This window comes from Cervus canadensis, chromosome 33 (assembly GCF_019320065.1).
Source record: "Cervus canadensis isolate Bull #8, Minnesota chromosome 33, ASM1932006v1, whole genome shotgun sequence".
In the NCBI taxonomy this organism is placed as follows: domain Eukaryota; kingdom Metazoa; phylum Chordata; class Mammalia; order Artiodactyla; family Cervidae; genus Cervus; species Cervus canadensis.
In genome coordinates, this window is record NC_057418.1 from 284,672 (window position 1) to 303,156 (window position 18,485).

Genomic DNA, 18,485 nt, shown 5'->3' on the forward strand with positions numbered 1-18,485 from the left:
TATTTTTGCATTAATTCTAAACTGGTTTAAAAAGGCCTTTGAAACATGTAATAAATTTCTTTCAAAAATCATAAATATATGACATCATAAAGCATTCTATAGAGATCATATGGAGTTAGAGAAGGTAGAAATCCATGCCATCATGGGAGAAAAGAGAAAGAACATGGTTTTTTCAGGCTTTTCTGCCTTTAAGGAAGGGCCCTCTGGCTCTGTGTTGCCAACTTAGAGGTAAGGAACTCCAGGCTGTTCCCACGGGAAGGGAGAAATGTAGACAGAAGGGGTGGATCAGTTCTTGGGAATCAAATCAAACCAGCACATCAGTTTTGGGGGGTTGGGTGGGCACTGGTGAGCTATTCCTTGGGTAAGAGAACAAAGTAACAGCCTCTCGGAACACCTTTCTACTTGGTGATGAGATGCTGTCTCCGGGGGTGACCGGGGGGAGGGGGCATGTCACCTTTGGGTTGCAGGTTAAAGCCCCTCCTGGACTGCTTGGCTGCCACAACTGTGCTGACTGTAGTGCTTTCTGTGCGAAGGGCTTCTGCCTCCTTTGGGTCTCAAGTTACAGGGAGACGAGCTGGCTTTTCCCTCTTCAGTGGGAAGGGCTCCATACAAATGGGGGTTCCTGTGAAGTGGCTGCCCACCTGACCCCTCACCCTCACACACCTCTTCCAGAAGAGAGGCCATTTCCCCAACCCATCAAGTGCAGAAGCTGTTTTCCTCCAATTGTGTATGGAAAGCTCTCGAAATGCTCATCTTCTCTCCCTTCCATCAGATTAAGCAGCCCCAGAGCAGCGTCAGAAAGGAACATCCCTGTGCTAAGAACTACTCAGCTACTCTTTCCTAGATGTGTCTCCATCCTGCCTTCCTTTTTTTTTTTTCCTTTGCGTAACTATGGGAGGAGCCCCAGAAAAATGGGGTTGGAGAAAGCCTAGGCACACAGAGAGTGACAGGGGCATCTCCCAGAGTTTATCATAACTCAGAGCAGCGGCTGATGGAAAAGCAGCAAGGCCACTGAGATCTTACGCCTATTACACTGGCGAGCCAGACAAGCTACAACGCTGACCATGGTGGTAAGATTTCCTGCGTTCATGCTTTTGGATTCTCTCCTACCCATCTGGTAACTAGGGGACCTTTCGATTAGTGCCACCTTCATTTACATCCCTGGAAAAGCTTCCTAAAAGTCAACACATCTTTCCCCAAAGGATTTACAGCATCTGGGCTTGAAGAGACTCAGAGCTCACCTCTGTCATAAACCTGGCTTCTCCTTTTACATAACGGATCCTCCCTTGAGATCGTGAATAAAACATCCTTGGAGTCCCCAGGCCTGACTTATTTAAATGTATTCTCTTAAGAGAATGCATAGCTCTTTTATGAAATTCATAGCTCTTCTATGAAAGAAATGGAGGGGTTGGCATGATATCACCTATCTGAAGGACAGAAATGAAGAGCTTGGAGTCACAAACAGGACAGAGGTGTGGGTGGGAGCACTGTATTTGGGGCACAGAATAGAAAAGGTTGCTTCCATAGGAATGAAAAGAATCACTGACAGTGAGCGAAGCTTCAGATCTAGACGTGGGCATTGCTGGTGTTGGGGGAGGGTCACTGCTACACTCCTGGAGGAGGTGGCGGGGATGGGGGAGGGGGCCGGGTGCTAGTCCTTGCCCAGGATGCTTTTCAGGCTTCTCTGCATGGCCTTGTCCAGCTCTTCCTCCAGCTCTTCCTTCTTGGACATGGCCAGCTTGGACTGGTGATCCCGCACCACCTGGTCAATGTAGGGGGCACTCTGTGTGCCATACAGCATCAGCATCCATTCCTTCAGCACCCCCTTCTGGGGCGTGCTTCCCACAAAGCCCAGCTCCAGGGTCCAGGTGCCCTGGGCGTCCTCCCCCCAAGTGTGGGTGGTCATGAAAGGCCACTTGTCCAAGCCCACCTTGGCATCGTAGTCTCGGGTGCGGTGGCTCAACAGGATGGACTGATGTCCAGGTCCCCTCTCCTGGTCACGTTGACCGTGATGACCACTTGGACGTGCTCCAGGTAGGGGACAAAGTTTTCCTTCCCCTCACATGCGTCAGTCGTGAATGTCAGCACCAGCTTGCCAGTGGTCGGAATTTTCCTGAGGGCAGAGTAGCGAGTAGACACAGTGAGGGGTGGGGACACTATCCCAGGGTTTTTTGGTTTTTGTTTTGTTTTTTTTAATTTTTGGCTGCATCCAGGGGCATGTGGGACCTTAGTTCCCCCACCAAGGATAGAACTCATGCCCCCTACATTGATCACAGGACTGCTGGGGGATTCCTATCCCAGGGGTTTTGAAGGCCATTCTGTGGAGTGGGGAGAGCATGGACTCTGGGGTTTATTATTATACCAGCTATGTGACCCTGAGCAAGTCACCTGCAGTCTCTGATCTGTTTGGACGGGGGATGCAGCCAATACAGTTGATCCCCTTCCCACTTCTCCTAGGTCTCTGCTGGGTTCTCTTGCACCTGAGGCCCCTGTGGACCCTGATGGCAGAATGTCAGGGATTTGATCCGGAAGGAAAAACCCTAACCAGTGATTGACAGGAGGAGGTGAGTCAATACAGCCTGCGTTCCTCACTGCTGGTGGGGACAACTCAGTGTCCCTGGTGGGGTTCAGCCTAGTTGCCCAGGGCAGCGAGGTGCCAGTCAGCGCATCCTCTGTGTCTTCTCTATTGGGTTGCTCTCTCTCCCTGTCTACATTGCCTCCTCCTCACCTGTGTCTCCTGAGATAATCTTTCAGGAAAAAAAACTGTCAGCACCCAAGTCCCACTAGGGCAACTGAGAGTGGGACGGGAGCTCAGATGTCTTTCTTTTACAGCACTCAGTACTTTGATAAAGAGAAATTATTGCTGAAATGATTGTTATGACTATTGTAACAATATGACTGCAGCTCAGAAGTGACTGGTCATGGCCACACCTGACCGGTATGAGGTTGAGCACACTATCCCCTCTCTACTGAGCTTCCGCTATTCAGGTCAAGTGTTAACATTGATTTCCAAATTCACTTAAAATTCAGAGCTTGCCACAGCCTCAGGGGCTTCCCTGGTGGTTCAGATGATAAAGAATCTGCCTGCAATGCGGGAGACCTGTGTTCGATCCCTGGGTGGGGAAGACCCTTTGGAGCAGAGAATGGCAACCCACTCCAGTAGTCTTGCCTGGAGAATCCCCATGGACAGAGGAACCTGGCGGGCTACAGTCCATGGGGTTGCAAAGAGTCCGACACGACTGAGCAACTAACACTTTGCTCAAGGAGCTGAGTGGGCAGGGGAGGGTGGGGGCTGAGCCGGACAGGGTGCTCTGGGAAACACTGGAGGTGGGGTGGGCCAGGCTGCCTCTGCTCACTGACTTGGATGGTCCAGCGCAGATGCCTCACAGCCAGTTCTATTCTTACCTTTTATTTTAGTCAAGCACCCTTCACGGACTCTCCTGATAAAGTCTCTTCAGAGAATTGCTTTTCGAGCTGCCTGCTTCTCTGGGAAGATGAGCACTGAGGAGACTCATAAACCTGACAGTCACCACTCAGCGGCTCCCAGCCCGTTTCTGTGCAGACCGGCATAGACTTGGCTGCTGCCAGGGGGCCATGGAGCCCTGCAGCCTGCCCTTGAGAAGCTGGATTCCTGGAAGTGAGGGCTGCTTCTGCCAGAGGCCAAGCCGGCCTGGGCGCTGCCCTTGGAGCCTCCCTGCCTAGCCTCTGAGTTCTTCCAGCATGGCATCTGCCCCAGACCTCGCTCATCAGCACCTGAGATCAAGTTCAGGTGGGCGGTGGGCAAGGGGGCAGAGGGAACCCAGGAGACCAGAGCCCTTCCAACAAGGCCTGACCTCCCCCACCCCAAATTTCCCTGACTGGTCTGACCACCCTATCACCTGTCGCCACTGTTTAGATGCCTTCCTTGTGCCCAGGTGAAACTGGCTGAATAGTCATTCATTCATTCATTCCACAAATATTGATCCCATGACTGCTAAGCTCTAGCCCCGAGGACACACCAGCAGATGGGACAGGCTAGGTTCCTGTCCTCGGGGAGCCCAGCTGAGTTAGTTCTGAAAGTGCTCTCGAGGGAGGGGCTATATACGTATAGTTATGACTGCCTCGGGGCTTCCCTGCTGGCTCAGATGGTAAAGAACCTGCCTGCAATGCAGGAAATGTGGGTTTGATCCCTTGGTGAAGGGAATGGCAACCCACTCTAGTGTTCTTGCCTGGAGAATTCCATGGAGAGAGGAGCCTGGCAGGCTACAGTCCATGGGATCTCAAAGAGTCAGACTCGACTGAGTGACTAACACTTTCACTTTTCATGACTGACTTGCCTTGTTGTCTGGCAGAAACCTACATGATGTTGTACAGAATATATTCTCCAATTAAATAAATTTTTAAAAAAAGAGTTCTCACCTTTCCTTTCATTAAAATAATGCTTCTGAGACCACCCACAAAATTTAGTCTTCTGGATCTTATCCAAAATCTCATAAATCAGAACCTTTGAGGAGTGGGGCCTTGAGAACACAAACTGACACATTTCTATATACTTTCTTTTTCTATTATTTGGTCACACTGTGTGGCTTGTGGGATCTCAGTTCCCCAGTCAGGGATCAAAACTGGGTTCCCTGCAGTGGAAGCACCAAATTCTAACCACTGGATCACCAGAGAAATTCTTTTTTTTTTCATTTTCTTAAGAAGTGCCTATATATTTTAAAGTTTAACATTGCTGTCATAGTATATGTGTACATGTGTATTGTTCTGAGAATAAAACTGTTGCAACAGAAGATCATTTGGGAAATGTAAATTCTTGATGAATTTGTATAAAACCCTGTAAGAAACATATAAGCCAAAACATCTATATATATAGTGAAATGAATTTAACCTTATCAACTGAAACATAATAAAAGACTTTTCCAGGTTAAAAAAAATAATAATAATGCTGCTAACACTGGGTAAGCTCCCAGCTGGTTGTGAACTACTGCGATGGTCATATTTCAGGGCCTCGGATTCATTAACTAACATGAGGGCATCAGAAGACCTATTTCCAGTGTTGCCTTTGGCTCCAAATTCCAGCAAGTATCTGGATTAGCACAGAGTGCTCAGTGCACTTGGAACTGGGAGGGAAATGGTCATTCATCCCAGCATATGTTCTCCATCTCCCTCCCCTCTCCCTCCACAAGCACAAAGCATGAAGATCAACAGAAACCCAGTCTTCCTGTCCAGGGCCATTGCAGAGAACAAGGTCTGATGTCAACACAAACCATGACTAAGCAGAGTCCCAGTGCTCCTTCTCCTCAATACTGAAGTTGTACCACCTTTCTGCTAATTGGGAACGTAAGCCAACACGCAGCTAACTACATCCTGCCCTTGTCACACTGCCCATGGCCCCCACCTGCTGTGGCCCAGAGCCTGCAAAGGCACAGATGCTGTAAGGCTTCCCCTAGCAAAGTTCCTCTTTGTAAATCTCTCCTTCTTGTCAATAAGGGATGGAAGTTCCAGGCCCCAGGGCTCTGGATACTGGATACTCTGCAACTGCCTAATGCTACAGCTCTGCCTGGAAGCTGGTTATCCCCAAATCAAATCCAGTGCATCTCAGGAGGACACAGAGAGGGCATTTGATACGATTGCCAGTGCAGTGGTGGCATCTTCAGGGTATTTTCCATGACTAGCGGCAGAGCTTACTGCCCCCACTTACTCTGGGTCCTGCATGGAGCCGCCCACACAGTGGAACCTCTCAGGCACCGTCTCAAGTCTTTGGCCATCTTCACGATGGCACCTGCATCTAGGACCCTGTAGCCAAAGAGGTGATCAAACTACAGGCCAACCCAGTCCTCCGCCACTGATGGGCCTTGTCGTGAAGCTGGTTCTGTTTGGGGGTGAGCACAGTCAGATGCTGCATGTCTCTCCAGGTCAGACCCAGGCTGTGGACCAGAGGCAGGGCATTTGAGGACAAGGGCATGGGACAGGGGTGAAGGGAAGGAAAAAGAGGCACAATGTCTAAGATAGCACGTAGACCTTCAGTAAGATTTTGGAACATCTATGAACCCCCAAGTCAAGGGAGGATTAACCATGCATTATTTATAATATAGGTATAGCTGTACATCAATTAAAAGTCTTGCCTTACTTACTTAAATATATTTCAAATGCAAAAACTGACACACACTGGGATGGCTAAAATGAAAAAGGCTGACAATACCAAATGTTGACAAAGATGAGGGACAAGTGAGTACTTTGCAGATGGGAGTATAAATTACCACAAACACTTTGGAAAACAGTTTGACTCTTATCTTCTAATGTAGCCCAAGTGCTTAAGCTGTGGCCCAGAAGTTCCATTTCTAGGCGTGTAGCCAACAAAAATGTGTGTATATATTCACCAGACATACATGTTCTGGAATGTCCATAAGCCCAAACTATGAAGTCCCCAAATGCCCATCCGCAGTAAAGTGAATAAGCCAAATGAGATGTATTTATTGGACGTGGAACACTGCACTGCAGTGAGAATGAAATATACCTACTCAGAATAGCTGGGATGAAGAGAATGCTGACCCAAAGAAGTCAGACACAGAGGGGAACAAACTGATTCCAGTCACTTAAAGTGGAAACACAGGAACAGCCACTGTGTGCTGTCGGAAGCCAGGCTGGTGGTGGGTCTCGGGCAGGCGGTGCTGGAAGGACACGGAGGCTGCTGGGCGCGCGCTGAACTCTGTTTCCGGGTCTGAGTGTTGGCCGCGTGGAACCGTTCCGTTTGGGAACTCGGCACAGCCACTGCGTGCTGTCGGAAGCCAGGCTGGTGGTGGGTCTCGGGCAGGCGGTGCTGGAGGGACGCGGAGGCTGCCGGGCGCGCGCTGAGCTGTTTCCGGGTCTGAGTGTTGGCCACGTGGAACCGTTCCGTTTGGGAACACGGGCTGTCAGTTCTTCAAGAGCAGAGACAACAGCCACAATAGCTGTCTCCCCAGGGCCCAGGACGGCCCTCCTCGGCACTCTCTTCATTCAGCAAATAAACAAGTTGGCTTGCAGAGGTGTCTCTGGAAGTTAGTGTCTACTATTACTCAATGTCTGTGTTTTTCAAAGTGTCAGCCATGACCCGTTTGTGGGCTAGAAGGTCGGCTGACTGCATGGGCTATGTATCTGGGTTGCACAGTAAAATCATTTGTGGGACATTTAAGACCAAACTGCTCCGGCCACATCTCAGACTAAGTAAATCAGAATCTCTTGGAGGGGGACCCAGGCTTGGGAAATTGTTAATACTTCTCAGGTCATTCCAGGAGACAGCTGAGGTTGAGAAGCAGGTTCTTTACAAATGAAGCTGTCACGAGTGAAAGAGAATAGAAAAGAATACCACTGTGACTGTAATATGGGGAAATTATGTGTGTGTTATGTGTTGGGTTGGAATCCAAAATGTATTTCTCACAGACAGTCATGGTCAAAAAAGTTGGAAAAACCTTGCACTACAGTTCTCCTCAGAATCAAATGATTCAAAGAACATCACTCGCTTGATAAAATCTCATCACGGGCAGGTTTCATTGGTTCAAAGCTTTGAATGAGAGTCAGAAGATGCTAGTGATTCACATGCTCTTGAAATATAGACTTTCAGTTTTTAAGGAGAAAGTTTCAAGGAAAGGCAGTGCTTATTTGAGAAATTTAAGAACATATTTATTTTGGACATATGGTCCCCTGGACATACGGACTAGGTGAACAGTGTGAAATTGCCTGACAGTGATGTGGCTGAAATTTCAGTGCTTTGGTAGAACAGGATTCTGAATCATTTAATCCAAAAGTGTTGATAAACGAAGATCTGCTAACTTCAGGGTGATCAGAAGTCTAGCTGGCAGGTGGAGTAGCTCTCACCTTTGCAAGGGGTTCTGCCACAATAATATGCTATGCTTCCTGAAGGACCCCATTAGACCTTTCTACATGGATTTACTCTTATGGGGCCCATGAGAGAGAAAGAATGTGTCAGAATGAGGATGTTCTCATTTCTAAACTAAATCGGAGCAAGGTCTATATGCCAGCATCAGAACTTGTGACACTGGTTGAACAACCATTCGCTTATGCCTGAAAAGTAACACCGAATCCCTCCTAGTTTTACATTCTGAGCAACTTCTGAATTGATCGAAGGCATGCATATGTGCTAAGTCACTTCAGTCGTGTCTGACTCTTTGTGACCTCAGACTCCTCTGGACAGAGGGATTCTCCAGGCAAAAATACAGGAGTGGGTTGTCGTGCCCTTCTCCAGGGGATCTTCCCAATCCAGGGATAGAACCCACATCTCTTATGATTCCTGCATTGGCAGGCGGGTTCTTTATCACTAGCACCACCTGGAAAGGCCTGACAGAAGACAGTGTGTTAGTGTTAGTAGTTCAGTTGTGTCTAGCTCTTTGCTACCCCATGGCCTGAAGCTTGCCAGGTTCCTCTGTCCATGGAATTCTTCAGGCAAGAATACTGGAGTGGTCTTCTATTCCCTTCTCCAGGGGATCTTCCCGACCCAAGGATCGAACCTGGGTCTCCTGCATTGCAGGCAGACCCTTTCCCGTCTGAGCCACCAGGGAAGCCCCATTGTGTAAAGCAGGGATCTCACAACCTGCTTCAAGCTTCAATCCTACTACGGCAGCTCAAGGGTTGTAGGTGACACCTATTAACTAACACAAAATAAATGTACAGAATATCTACAGTACGGAAGTCACTGTGTTCAGTGTTATAGGCAAGGAATAGGTCATGCTTTTAAATAGCTTATATAAGAGTTGGAAAAGTAAGACGGATCTACAGAAAAGCACTACACAGTGAAGTGATTCTATGAGCATCTATTGAGTGTGTGTCATGTCCAGGTTCTGCACTAGTTCTGAGCAGGCTGTGGAAAGGTCTCAGAGCCTATAGTCTGGGGGGCAGACAGACAGACAGCTCAATATTTAAACAGGGGGGAGCCGAGCTCCCTCCTTGTCATGCCAAGGGAGCCAGCAATGGGGCCCTGGAGTTATCCCAAGGAGAGCATCTCACAGAACATGGACCAGCATCAGAACCACGTGGGAACCCATGACAAACATGGATTCCTGGTCTCAACCTCAGGTCTCTGGCATCGGACCTCCTGGAAGCTGTGGGCCTGAGGATGCACACTTAGGACTGTACCCAGGTGATGCTTCTGTACATGGGGTTTGAGAACAGGGGTCTGAGATGGTGGTTCACAGCCTCAGCTGCACGTGTGGACAGCATGAACACAATGATTACATCAGACAGGACCCAGAATTGTTTCCACGGACCTGTCCATACCTCTGCCAAAGGCTTGAAGGATCCAGAGGCAGGAGAAGGCAAGTATTACGCAGGTGATAAACTTTAAAAATAACAGGAGGTCCAGAGCCCTGGGTGTCAGAGAGAGAGAGCCAGAGACTGAGGCAGGAGAGAACTACATGTTAGGACGTTGGAACTTTATCTGAGGAAAAGACACAAAGGCAGAGGTGCTTGAGCTGACCTTTAGAAACATCATCCAGAGAAGGAATTAGGACATGTGGCATTGGAAGGCAGTAATATTTAACAGCAGTATGGAGGAATCTCTCAGACATAATGTTGAACCAAAATGCCCATACTGATACTTAGGTGATGGTCTGTTTCCTGATTTGGGTGCTGGTTACTTTGATGTGTAAGGCTTCCCTGGTGGCTCAGATGGTAAAGAATCTGCCTGCAATGCAGGAGATCTGGGTTCGATCCCTGGGTGGGCAAGATCCCCTGGAGAAGGAAATGGCTGCCCACTCCAGTATTCTTGCCTGGAGAATCCCATGGACAGGGGAGCCTGGTGGGCTACAGTCCATGGGGTCTCAAAGAGTCAGACGAGACTGAGTGACTGACACCGATTCTTCATGGCTGCGTTCACTTTATAAGGAGTCTCTGAGCTGTCCCTGACATGTGTGCTTATCTCTGTGTCTATCATACTCTGATGGGGCTCACATGACAAAATCCACCCTTGGAAGGTCACCTTCGGAAACACTGTTCTAGCCTAGAACGTGGGCCACTTTACTGTGGATGGTTCTCCTGGGCCAGAAGTTTGCCTCCTTGTGACCCCCTCAGACCTGGCTTGGCTCTCTAGAACCCCACAGAAAGTCTGGGGTCATGGAGAGAACCCCACATATGGGAAGGTAGCTGTGTGTGTGTGTGTGTGTGTGCTAAGTCGCTTCAGTTGTGTCCAACTTTTCGCGACCCTGTGGACTGCAGCCCTCCAGACTCCTCTATCCAAGGGATTCTCCAGGCAAGAATACTGGAGTGGGTTGCCATTTCCTGCTCCAGGGATCTTCCTGACCCCGGGATCGAACCTGCATCTCTTACATCTCCTGCATTGGCAGGCGGGTTCTTTATCACTAGCATCACCTAACCCCCACTAGGGATATCCTGTGAAACTTCTCTATAGTGGACTCCCTGGGAAATGTGAGTAATGATCCCTGGGGAATCAAGGTGTTTTCAAGCATTTGGCAGAAAAGCATTTTATACAGAGAAGGCAATGGCACCCATTCCAGTACTCTTGCCTGGAGAATCCCAGGGACGGGGGAGACTCCCCAGAATCCCAGGGTGGGCTGCTGTCTATGGGATCACACGGAGTCGGACACGACTAAGTGACTTAGCAGCAGCAGCAGAAGCAGCAGCATTTTATGAGGTTAAACAGCAAGGTGATGACTGGTCAGGACAGAAGAATCGGTTCCCTTTTCCCCCTGGAGCCACAGGGATGGTCCTTCTCCCTCTTTCGCCGTCCTGATGGGCAGATGTTTTAGACAGGTAATTTGTTTACTGCATTCAGATTGCTTTGGAAAAGCTTTCTGGTTGGCCCTCTGAGTGGGAAACAGCCCTGATTGCTGCCACATATGTCCCCAGGTGCCTCATCTGAACACAAAGAGAGGTGAGCTGCAGGAAGTGTTCACAAAGAGAACCTCCTCCCTCTGGGCTCTCTCCCGGGGCTATTTCATGCTGATCAGAGGTTTTAACTCCTGGCTCTGTTTTTGTTCAGTCGCTCAGTTGTGTCTGACTCTTTGTGACCCCATGGACTGCAGCATGCCAGGCTGCCCTGTCCTTCACCATCTCTGGGAGTTTGCTCAAACTCATGTCCATCGAGTCAGTGATGCCATCCAACCATCTCACCCTCTGTCGCCCCCTTCTCCTCCCTTCCTCAGTCTTTCCCAGCATCAGGATCTTTTTCAATGAGTCAGCTGTTCGAATCAGGTGGCCAAAGTATTGGAGCTTCAGCTTCATCCTCCCAATGAACATTGGAGCACTTTTACCCACTGAAAAACCTTGAACTTTACCACCCCAGGAAGGGTTTATGCAGCCCGGCTCCCTTGCCTTGATTTGGAACTCTGAGGCATGATTTACACTTCAGAACTCCCCCTGGGGTCAGGCTGAGGTCAGAACCTCTGGAATCACATCCTTGCTCAGATCCTTTCCCACCTCTAACCTGCTTCCTCTCTTTCCCAGTGGTTTCGCTGGAAGCACATTCTTAATGAATCACAGCAAACTCTAATCTCCGGGTGTGTTTCCAACCCAGGTGGCTGGTGTTCTGCGAAATTTGAGGACTGGCTTCCAAGATGGGCTTGAACCACCTCCTACCAGGTATCATTTTCCCCCCTGTTTATGGCAAGAGAGTGCTCAGTTGATGACCGCTGCTCCAAAATGAAGCATGCCTAAACAGTGACTGCATTCTTTTCTGTAAGGAAAGCTGCGAGTGTGGTAAAGAATGAGGAATAATTGGTGCAGAGCCCACGAATCTGTTGAAAGTTCCAGGAGCCTGTTCCAGCACTTTGATTGATCTAGATGTCACTTTGTTGGCATATAGGATTCCCAGGTAGCTTAGTGGTAAAGAACTCACCTGCCAATGCAGGAGACATAAGAGATGTGGGTTTGATCCCTGGGTTGGGAAGATCCCCTGGAGGAGGGCATGGTAGCCCACTCCTGTATTCTTACTTGAAGAATTCCAGGGACAGAGGAGCCTGGTGGGCTAAGTTGCTGGCATAAACACCTGGGCAAGTGACTTTTTGCTTGCCAGAATCCAGGGAGACTTTGAGTCGAGTTCTGCCCTCTTCGATTTAAGGGGAAACCAGAAACTCCTTCTTGTTCCCTGTCCTTTGTGAGACTCTATGGCAAGAGCAGCCTCCCTCTGTTTGTCTGCTCCCAACTAGAGTGAACGAGACCAGCTCAGACTCTAGGACCCAACAGGCCCTGAGCAGAACAGTTTCATTTTTAGGAAATGCACATAATATGTAAGTTTTTTGTTTTTTTTTTTGTCTTAGTGCTTAACAGGAAGAGAGTGTCCATCTCTTCTTTCTTAAATTTTGCACCTGAGTTTTGTTAACAGAACCAACGTTTGGCTTGGCCCAAAGACAGAAGTCATTCCCAATTTGGGGCTTTATCTGTGAAAGGAGGATAACGATGCATTTTTCTGCTCGAACGCATAGGGGTTGGGCTAGATAATCTTTTGAAGTCCTTTCCTATTCAGGGAATCAGCTCTTACCCCCTTTGCAAGTCAGAAAACACACTGCATCTGTGGGGAGTCAAGCAGGGATGCCTGAAGATTGATGCCAGAATCTCTGGTTGCCCAGCAACAGCTGACAGGGATGGGAACTCAACTTCCCTTCCCCAGGAGCCATAATCCAACTTCTTACAAGTTGCTGGTTCTGTATTCTCAGATAATTTCTTGCATAGTGGGCATCTGTACCACATGGATGTTGCCTAAAACCACAAGTTCATTGCTCAAAGCAAAAGCCAGTCTCTGGTTTGCACTAAGACAGGGGAGCAGGTGGGCAGGGACCTCTGCTGGTGCTCAAACCCAACGTGGGTCAAGCAGCGGTGACGTGTGGCCTCTCCGTGGGATGGTGAGAACAGAGAGGGTGGGCTCCTCTCACCGGCAGCTGGAAGGTAGCAGCAGAGCCCATTTCTTGGACTACACTGTGTGACTCTGCCCACATTGTCTCAGTATTAAAGTGAGTTCATCATAGAAGTTAACAAATCTGGAGCAAGAGCATCCTGTTTCCACCACATGTTCTGAAAACCTTGCTAGATAACCAGCTTGGCAATGATCTTCTTTCATTTAGCTGATTGGGAGTATTATTAGAGTGAAACAGCCATGAAATCCACAGAGGAAAGAAAATATCTATGTACCCCCATGTGTGGTTGGGTGTTGGGCTCTTGTGCTCTCTCGGGGATGTAATTTTGTGGGGTGTGTGTGTGTGTGTGTGTGTGTGTCATTAGCAATGCCTGCCAGAGTTCATTGGCCCTGACTTTTTACTGACTCTCACACCCACTTTTGCCTCCATGGACACTTGGTGTTGGGTTGGGATACTTGTGTTAGTTCACCCTGCAGAGCTGGCTCTTGGTCCCGAGCTGCAAACATACTTAGCCTTTAAAACCGGTGCGAACACTCCAGCTGCTTCGGGAGCAGCCGCGGATGTCCCAGAAGGCCTCAGGGTGCAGTTGCCATATAAATCTGGGGTTGCCTGGAGGGGAAGAGAGTGAGGAATAAGTGAAGAAACCCAACTGCTTTAAACCCAAAACAGCACAGAGCAGAGGATCTTCTGTTTCTTTTACTTAAAGTCTGCCTTGTTCTGAAGACGATTTAGATGGAGGTAAGAATAAGCTTAACACGCATGTATCTATTTTGCCATTTTATCTGAGCTTCCTAGTAGCCTATGCAAAAAGGGAAACACAATCAGTTATAATTACAGTGTCCATACGATACAAGAAAGTCAACTGTTTAGATAGGCAACTCGGCAGCTATTCTAATAAAGAGATATTTATTTTCTGGACCCTAAAAGGAAACATTATGGGTGGAAAGTGACAAGCCAATACCACCATCCTCAATGCAGTGGTGGGGTTTGTTACACTGAGATTAGCCCAGAAAGCTCAGGGCCACTTCATTAACAATCTCTTTTCCCTTCAGGAAAAATGGGTGGCATTCCCAAAGAGGAAAAATGAAACAAGTTCAGCTAAAGTTTGCCTAGAGGGACAGCCTTTAAAGAGAAAATGTTACATGCTCTATATCTAAAATCCACCAAGAGATTCTGGAACACAGTGAACAAGACAACTGCTACATCAGTGGTCACCCCAGGACTCTTCTTAAGTGGGGAGGCTGATCAGCTGAGTTTTAAAGGATTTTACACAGAGAAAAATCCTCATCTTCAATGTTTGTGAGAGACAGGGTTTTCATTAAGATTGTTTATAAATCATGAGAATACTCGTTTCTCCTGTTTGTCTGTAGGCTCCTAGAGTGGGTCTATTATTTTGGGGGACAAAGCATCAGGGAGGTTTAAAGTCATCTCCTGGGGAAAGTGACAATATTCAAAGATAATTCAGTGCCTCTCCCCAACTGTAGTAGAAAGAGTCACAGACAGGGGCTGAGGACAGGGTGATACCACTGGAAGGCCCTTGGGGCAGGGAGGGGAGCTTCTGGGGGGGCGGAGGTGATGGTGTATGGCAAAAGGCTTACAAGCAGAATGAGTTTGGAGCCACCGTCACTTGTCCCTTTCTGCCCACACAGCTCAGAAGATGAGAGAGTGAAACATCCTTCCACTTGGGAGGAGCTGACACATTTTCCATCCTCCCCAAGACTAAGGGGAGCCAAGGGGGCTCATGGGAGAAATCAGGGAGGTTCATGGGGGAGCCAGGCAAGGGGCTCAGTCTGGGTCTCTTGCAGGCAAGGGACTTCTGCTAGCGCATGTGAGAACCTGGCCAGCTGGGCAGGTGGAGCCCAGGCAGGACCTTGTGACTGAAAGGCTAGCTGGTACTGATGACTGCATTCTTGTTCCTGCCTTACTCCCAACCGTGGAGAAGGTGGTGACCAGGCAGAATGTAGCCCAGCAGGAATATTGAGCTACCCACTAAATTCCTGGCTTGGAGGACTGAGAAAATGCTGTATGTCTAGCAGACTTGGAAAATTCACTATTAAACCTAGGTGCCCAGGAAGGAAGAGTTGCTCAGAAGAGTGCAATAAATGTCTGTGATTCTTAATCTTTTGGTTTTCTCAATTGTGGACCTGGTTTAAAAATATTATGAAACACACCACTCTTCCTTTGCAAAAACACACATGTGCCCGCTTCTGGGGAGGTCTAGGGACCGGGGAAAGTCCATCTGTGGATGCCATTTCTAAATTACTCTAATAAATGGATGTGTTCTTGGCTCAGATGGGGTGCAGGTGTGATGCTCCAGTTCTTAATATTACTTACCTTATGAGCAACGTGCTGGGGCAACATCTTGGTAAACTAGAGTTCATCATTATTTGTAAGCCAGAACAATGAACAGGAAAATCTATGGACCATGAGCGGGAAGTAGGTCATGGTGTTCTTGTTTTTCGTGAAGTCTTGACCTAGAAAACAAAGCATCACCAGCCTAGAAGAGGGGTGCATCTCCCTTCAGAATGGGGGCTGACTCTTTGAAGAAGGGCCCTCCTTCCATGATGTCACCATGTCTAGGTATGACGTCACGAATGTCTACATGCATCCCTGGCCCGCACTCACCATGCCAGCCTTGGGGTTCTGCTTGCACCCACTGTTGAAGGTGGAGGCCAGCATGGAGGAGCAGCAGACACACATCCCACAAAATTACATCCCCGAGAGAGCACAAGAGCCCAACACCCAACCACACATGGGGGTACATAGATATTTTCTTTCATCTGTGGATATCATGGCTGTTTCACTCTAATAATACTCCCAATCAGCTAAATGAAAGAAGATCATTGCCAAGCTGGTTATCTAGCAAGGTTTTCAGAACATGTAGTGGAAACAGGATGCTCTTGCTCCAGATTTGTTAACTTCTATGACGAACTCACTTTAATACTGAGACAAGGTGGGCAGAGTCACACAGTGTAGTCCAAGAAATGGGCTTTGCTGCTACCTTCCAGCTGCCGGTGAGAGGAGCCCACCCTCTCTGTTCTCACCATCCCACGGAGAGGCCACACGTCACCGCTGCTGGACCCACCTGGGTTTGAGCACCAGCAGAGGTCCCTGCCCACCTGCTCCCCTGTCTCAGTGCAAACCAGAGACTGGCTTTTGCTTTGAGCAATGAACCTGTGGCTTTAGGCAACATCCATGTGGTATAAGTGCAGGTGCCCAGCTCTTGTCGTAGAGCACGATCCTGCCGTCGTTGATGGACGAGCTGATGGAGATGGTTGACGCGTAGCCATCGCAGTTGCAGTCGTCATAGCTGCCGCTGTCACCCGAGGCCCACTCGTAGATGCTGCCTTTGCCCCTGCGGCCCTGGGGGACAGAGAAGGATGCGCGGGCTGCAGGGGGGTCCGCCTGGCCTCTTAAGCAGTTGAACCCAAGGGCTGACTTTGTTTCTATCTGCCCTTAAAAACCACTGTCCTTCTGGACAGGCACCCTGAGAAATTTTCTTTTCAGGAAAGATACAATATAAAGTCATCTCAATTTACAATTTAATCTGGGAATAACAAGGTGGAAAAGACTGGAAGAATCTCTTTAAAACTGGCAAATGAACTGCTTTTAAACATAGAACACCCTCATGGTAAAAAGTCAAAGTATATGGAAAGGAAAATGAAAAAAAAAAAAATCCCTCTACATGTAATTCTTACATATTCTTTCAGGCATTTTTCATCAAAAATGCAAATGTACCTGTAAATTTATACTTAGCTATGTAAGATGTAAAAGATATTTATATCTAGCTTCTGTTTTATACATATCATGTATATTTTACATAAGTTTATATATATGTGGATATTGTAAGTATTAAAATACACATTTACTTACAGATTTTATATACATATATAAATATTTTATATATATATAAATTATATATATATTTATATATAATATATATTTATATATATTATATATATATATATAGATTATATATATATATAAGGGCATGGTAACCCACTCCAGTATTCTTGCCTGGAGAATCCCATGGACAGAGGAGCCCGGAGGTCTATAGTCCATGGGGTCGGAAAGAGTCAGACAGTCTTAGCAGTTGAGCATGCACACATCCCAGAGGAAAGGAGATGTCTGAATTACCTCCAAGGTCTCCTGCCTCCTGACAATGAGAAGTGATATTTTGATTGCTTCTAATAGGACTTGGAGTTAATTAGCCTGTGACTGACTGAGTCGAAACATCAACAAAGATTGATTCAGCCACTAGCTGAGAAGTGTCCTCAGTGTCTTGGTAAATCTGTCTTGGAAAACTCCATCCAAACAGGCAACTGCCCGCAGAAACCAAGACCCAGAGGAAACCATAGCATCTTTACAACTGTGAGGGTGCAAGGCTCACCCTCTCAAACAGGCTCAGATTAGGGCTCAGTGTCAAGGATGGGGCCCTTGGAAAGTGAAACAGACGTGAATCAGCATCTGTGAGTGAGGCTACCCGCTGGGGAAACTTCCCCTGAACCAGCCCACAGGCTGGCTGCTAATGACACAGGCAACCTCTGCTAAAAGGAAACCGATGCTGAAAACATCCTCACCTTGATGTAAGGAGACTGGCTGTGACTCTAACCTGTCAGGTTCCTCTGTGTTCTGACCCCTTTATATTATAGTTTGTAGCCCTGCCCACCAAGAGGGGGGCCTGTTTCCCACCCTTGAGTCTGGGTTGCCTTCCTGCCTTGCTTCAGCAAACAGGATGTGGTGGACAGTGGTGCTGGGTCGATTCTAAGCATGAGCCTCAAGGAGCCCAACCCATGTCCGCTTTCCCGTGGGAACCAACATGAGTTAGCCTGTGGGTGATGACAGACAGCCTGGTCAGGTTCACTGGCCACAGCTAACAGTGACCCCACATGGGAGGCCACCCCAGACCAGCCAGTCTGTGGCTCACCTTCCAGCTGACCACAGATGCATGAGTGAGGCCACCTGAGATTCGCCAAGGATGGCCCAGTTTAGCAGAGCAACTCAGCTGACCTGTAGACCCACAATCAGAGTTAAGTGGTTGTTATTTTAAACTACCAAGTTTTGGGAAAGTTTGTTACATGGCTTTGCTCACTGATACACAGAGAGCAGTATCAGCATGTTTCGGAAGAGTCAGCAGCAAACATTAGTTTTGTTTTGGACAGTAAGACTTAACCCACAGGAATATTTTGATTGCTGGGAATTTTAAATTTAGTTTTCCTAAGCTGTTTGTGTGTGTTTATGAGAGTGATAATAATTATATTCTTGCTACTAATGATTGGGTATCAGTAGCAAACAGTCCCTGACTTCTGGGCAAGATGGGCCACTAAAGAGAAGACCCTAGTTCTAGGGGCAGACAGGTGGGGAAGGGGCCTCTATAAGAGGGCTGAGAGCTGACTGTGGGATGGGTCTGTTACCAGCACACCACACTTTCCTGTTAAAACAACACCCCAAGATCCAGTCCTGCTCCCCAGCTTCACCTGAACTGCAGCTGAGATGAAACTGAAACAGAACAACTGTGACTCACATTCAAACAGTCATTTGGAGGGTACAGGGAGAAATTAGATGATAATCACAGCACACACTTATAGGGCACTTAGTGTGAGGCAGGGACCACCCTGAACACCTTACATGGTCACTCACTGCATC

At 48.0% G+C, this 18,485-nt stretch overlaps 1 pseudogene; it reads right to left on the reverse strand.

Annotated features, from left to right (window-relative positions):
- Positions 1–1,651: 1,651 nt before the first annotated feature.
- Positions 1,652–18,484, reverse strand: LOC122433822 (annotated as a pseudogene).
- Position 18,485: the final 1 nt, after the last annotated feature.